Raw genomic sequence first — 6,000 nt, 5'->3', positions numbered from 1 at the left:
GCAAAATATTTTCCCACTACGTATGCCATAGGAACCATAAGCTACCCTTTTAGATGGAAACTTCTCTATTTTAGCTCAGCCACTAGAAACACAGTAGCCAATAACTCATAAGTCTATCTTAACTCACACCGCATATCAAGCAGAATAGTAACAGTGAACGTGAAGGACTAAACCACACCTCTCACAATGGTAAAGCAACGCAAAAGCCCACCAAACTTTCATATTGAAGAGTCTAGCCCAGATGACACCAACACTACTGTAGTGTTAGACAACGTCTCTGACAAGGAATTCAGAAGGGAGCTACTTAGGATGCTTAGGGAATTAAAAGAAACAATGGAAAGCAATGCCAATAGAAGACAAGAGGATCTCAAGGCAGAAATGAGGAAAATGCAATCAGAAATGTCAGACCTGAAAAATCTCGTAGGCGAATTGAAAAGCTCAGTGGAAGGCCTCAGCAGCAGAGTAAGAGCGGCTGAGAACAGAATCAGTGAGCTCGAAGATGAAGTTCAGAGACTCTCCAGAAAAGAGCAGAAAATGGAAAAGAGACTCACAATTCGGGAACAGATGGCAAGAGAAGATCGTGATGAAGCCAAGAGGGGTAACATAAGAAATATTGGAGTCCCAGAGGGACAGGAAGAAAACCTCGATGAAGAAGAAACTGTCAAAGAAATCATTGCTAAAACATTTCCGGAGCTGAAGAAAACTTGTGACCACATTCAGGAGGCCCGAAGGGTACCAGCTAGAAGAAATCCGAATAAAAATACCCCAAGACACATTCTGATCAAAATGACCAAAACCTTAGACAGAGACAAAATTCTGAAAGCAGCAAGATCGAAGAAAGAAATCTCTTACAAAGGAGTATCCTTAAAATTCACAGCTGATTTTTCTGATGAAACCCTCATGGCCAGAAAACAGTGGTGGGACATAGTAAAAAAAAACTCAATGAAATAAATGCCTCCCCCAAAATACTTTTCCCAGCAAGACTCTCATTCATAATAGAAGGAACAACACACGGTTTCACAGACAAACAACAGCTCAGGAACTTCATAGACTCAAAACCATGGTTACAAGAACAACTAAATGGGCTACTTTAAGGCAAGAAAGGCCCCTCAAATACACCAAATTTTAACAGAACAATGGGACAAAATCCCATAACAATAATCTCTCTCAATGTCAATGGGCTAAACGCACCAATTAAAAGACATAGAGTGGCAGGATGGATTAGAAAATTGAACCCAACATTCTGCTGCCTGCAAGAAACGCATCTCAATAGTCAAAGCAAACACAGACTCAGAGTCAAAGGCTGGAAAACAATCCTACAGGCAAACAGCTCCCATAAAAAAGCTGGGGTAGCCATCCTTATATCAGACCACATCGATTTCAGAGTGAGGAAGGTCATAAGAGACAGTGAAGGCCATTTCTTATTGATCAAAGGATCTGTACAACAGGAAGAACTTACAATAATAAATGTATATGCACCTAATGAGAGACCAGCAAAGTACTTAAAACAACTACTCATAGATTTGTAAAAAGACATCAATAGCAACACAATACTAGAGGGAGACTTCAACACTGCTTTGTCACCTCTTGATAGATCAACCAGACTCAAGCTTAGCAAGGACATACTTCATTTGAGGGAAACAATGGAAGAAAGGGACTTAGTAGATATATACAGGACACTTCATCCACAAAAAGCTGAATACACATTCTTCTCAAGCGTACATGGAACATTCTCCAAGATAGACCACATGCTGAGTCACAAAACATGCCTCCATAAAATTAAGAAGGTAGAGATTGTATCAACAATCTTCTCAGACCATAATGCGCTGAAATTAGAAGTAAATCACACACAAAAACAGAAAACTAAATCGAACACCTGGAAATTAAACAGTGCAGTATTGAACAACGAGCGGATTAGACAGGAAATCAAAGAGGAAATCAAAAGATTCCTAGAAACGAATGAAAATGAGAACACGAGTTACCAAAACTTATGGGACACAGCAAAGGCTGTGTTAAGAGGAAAGTTTATAGCTCTACAAGCATTCATCAGGAAGGAGGAGCAAGCACACATAAGTAACCTAACATCACAGCTTAAGAGCTTGGAGAAGGACCAAAAAAAGGAGCACAACCCGAACAGGAGAAAGGAAATAATAAAACTCAGAGAAGAGATTAACGAGATGGAAACCCAAAAAACAATCCGAAAGATCAATGAAACCAAGAGCTGGTTCTTTGAGAAAATTAACAAGATCGATAAGCCTCTAGCAAAACTCACAAAGAAAGGGAGAGAGAAAACCCTAATAAACCGAATCAGAAATGAAAAGGGGGTCATTACAACAGAAACCACAGAAATTCAGAGGATCCTCAGGGAGTACTTTGAGAAGCTTTATGCCACGGAACATCAAAACCTCGAGGAAATGGATAAATTCCTAGACTCCTACAGACTCCCAAGGCTGAACCAAGAAGACCTGGAATACCTGAACAGACCTATCACCATCAAGGAAATTGAAATGGTAATAAAAACTCTCCCCAAGCACAAAAGCCCTGGCCCGGATGGATTCACCAGTGAATTCTTCCAAATCTTTAAAGAATACTTACTCCCAATCCTCTTTAAGCTTTTCCATGAAATTGAAATATCAAATACACTTCCGAACAGTTTCTATGAAGCAAATATCACACTGATACCAAAAGCAGACAGAGATAACACAAAGAAAGAGAACTACAGGCCGATATCCCTGATGAACACAGATGCAAAGATCCTCAACAAACTACTAGCAAATAGAATCCAACCACTCATCAAAAAGATCATACACCATGACCAAGTAGGATTCATCCCAGGGATGCAAGGATGGTTTAACATTCGGAAATCAATCAACATAATCCATCATATCAACAAAAGAAAAGATAAAAAGCATATGATCATTTCAATAGATGCAGAGAAAGCATTTGACAAGATCCAGCACCGCTTTATGATGAAAACCCTAGCCAAAATGGGTATAGAGGGGACTTTCCTCAGAATAGTTAAAGCCATCTACCACAAGCCTACAGCAAGCATCGTCCTCAATGGGGAAAAACTGAGAGCCTTCCCTCTAAGATCAGGGACGAGACAAGGATGCCCACTCTCTCCACTGCTGTTCAATATAGTACTGGAAGTACTTGCAATAGCAATTAGGCAAGAAAAAGATATTAAGGGCATTCAGGTAGGAAAGGAAGAAATCCAGCTCTCACTATTCGCAGATGATATGATACTCTACTTAGAGAACCCAATAACCTCCACCAAAAAACTCCTAGAAACAATAGACTTGTATAGTAAAGTTGCAGGCTATAAAATCAGTACCCAAAAGTCCATGGCTTTCCTATACGCAAACAGTGAGACAGAGGAAAGCTATATGAAAAAATCAATCCCGTTCACAATTGTGCCCCAGAAAATCAAGTACCTAGGAATCAGCTTAACTAAGGAAGTAAAGGACCTGTACAAAGAAAACTACAAAACGCTACTTCAGGAAATAAAAGAGGACATGAGGAAATGGAAAGATATCCCCTGCTCATGGGTCGGGAGACTTAACATTGTCAAAATGGCAATACTACCGAAAGCATTGTATAAATTCAATGCAATTCCTATAAGGATACCCATGACATTCTTCAAAGAAATGGAACAAACACTCTTGAAATTTATATGGAACAATAAGCCCCCACGAATAGCTAAAGCAATTCTTGGGAAAAAGAAAATGGGAGGAATCAACCTCCCGAACTTCAAACTGTACTACAAAGCAGTAATAATTAAAACAGCATGGTACTGGAACAAAGGCAGAACTGCAGACCAATGGAACAGGGTTGAATAAACTGACATCTCCCCTCAATCATATGCTCATCTAATCTTTGATAAAGGTGCAAGTAATGTGAAGTGGAGTAAGGAAAGCCTCTTTAATAAATTGTTTTGGCATCACTGGACGGCTACATGCAAAAAAATAGGCTCAGAACTCTGCCTAACACCATGTACAAAAGTAAGATCAAAATGGATTAAAGATCTCAACATCAGACCAGAAACCATAAGGTACATTGAAGATAAAGTTGGCAAAACCCTCCATGACATTGAAGCTAATGGTATCTTCAAAGATGCCACGCCACTGGCCGAGCAAGTGAAAACAGAGATAGATAAATGGAACTATCTTAAACTAAGAAGCTTCTGCACCTCCAAAGAAACAGTGACCAAAATACAAAGACAGTCTACAGAATGGGAAAGGATATTCACCGAATACACATCTGACAAGGGGTTGATATCCACGATATACAAAATACAGGTTAAACTCCACAAGAAGAAAACATCCAACCCCATCCAAAAATGGGGCAATGAAATGAACAGAAACTTTCTCAAAGAAGAAATCCGAATGGCAAAAAAGCACATGAGAAAATGCTCTACATCATTAATCATCAGGGAGATGCAGATCAAAACCACCATGAGATACCATCTCACACCTCAGAGACTGGCCCACATTCAAAAGAACAAAAGCAACCGATGCTGGCGTGGATGTGGCGAGAAAGGGACACTCCTTCACTGTTGGTGGGAATGCCGACTGGTTCAGCCCTTTTGGAAAACAGTATGGACGTTCCTCAAAAAATTAGAAATTGAGCTCCCATTTGACCCAGCAATACCACTCCTGGGAATATATCCCAGAGAGGCAAAAATGTATAGTCGAAGTGACATCTGCACTTGTTTGTTCATTGCAGCACTCTTTACAATAGCCAGAAACTGGAAGAAACCTGAATGCCCAAGAACAGATGACTGGTTAAAGAAACTTTGGTACATCTACACAATGGAGTACTATGTAGCTGTTAGAAAAGATGAAGTCATGAAATTTACATACAAGTGGTACAATATGGAAAGTATCATGCTAAGCGAAATGAGTCAGAAAGAGAGGGATAGACATAGAAAGATTGCATTCATCTGGGGGATATAAAGTAACAAAGTATGAGATTAATACCCAAGAATAGCTGAGATCAGCACCAGGACGATTACTCCATAACTTAATGGCCAGCGGGTATCCTAGAGGAAAGGGCAGTTCAGATAGAGAAGGGAGCACCAAATAAAGGATGTTTGGAGGATCCTCCCAGGAGGGGAGATGCATGTCGAAAGTAGACTATGGACTGAACATGTTTGCCACTCAATGCCTCTTTTGCAGACCACAACACCCAAAAGGAGAGAGAGAACACAGGGGATTGCCCTGCCACAGAGACGGGGGGATGGGGGGATGGGGGTGGGAGGGATATTATCCATGGTGGTGGAAAATGGGCACTGGTGGAGGGATGGGTATCTGATCATTGTATAATTGAAACCAAAGCACAAAAAATTGTAAATCTACAACTTTAAAAAAAATAAAATAAAATAAAGGGGGAAAAAAAAAAGTAGACTATGGACTGAACATGTTTGGCACTCAATGCCTCTTTTGCAGACCACAACACCCAAAGGGAGAGAGAGAACACAGGGGATTCCCCTGCCACAGAGACAGGGGGGATGGGGGGATGGGGGTGGGAGGGATATTATCCATGGTGGTGGAAAATGGGCCCTGGTGGAGGGATGGGTATCTGATCATTGTATAATTGAAACTAAAGCACAAAAAATTGTAAATCTACAACTGTAAAATAAAATAAAATAAAATAAAGGGAAAAAAATAAAATTTAATACAATATACTTTAGATTCCGAGATGAGAACTTACTTTATGCAAATGAGAATAATCATTTTATTATATTGTATTAAAGGGTTTTATTTTCCATATTAACACAGGTTAAAATCATATAGAAATCACAAATTGGCTCTTACTGATTTATTTTCTGATCATTCTATTTGCCAGTTTTTTTTTGGAAAAAGTAATATAAAGTAAAGAAAGTTGTTATGTGCCTAAGAGGGCTGCTTGGGGATGGGAGGGAAAATGAGGACATTGGTGGAGGGAAGGTTACACTGGTGGTATAGGAATACTTAATAACTGGAATGATTGTATTTGTAA

The sequence above is a fragment of the Sorex fumeus genome, unplaced genomic scaffold (assembly GCF_029834395.1).
Source record: "Sorex fumeus unplaced genomic scaffold, SorFum_2.1 ptg000050l, whole genome shotgun sequence".
In the NCBI taxonomy this organism is placed as follows: domain Eukaryota; kingdom Metazoa; phylum Chordata; class Mammalia; order Eulipotyphla; family Soricidae; genus Sorex; species Sorex fumeus.
The sequence above is the reverse complement of the archived record's forward strand: the minus strand, read 5'-3'. Positions refer to the sequence as shown.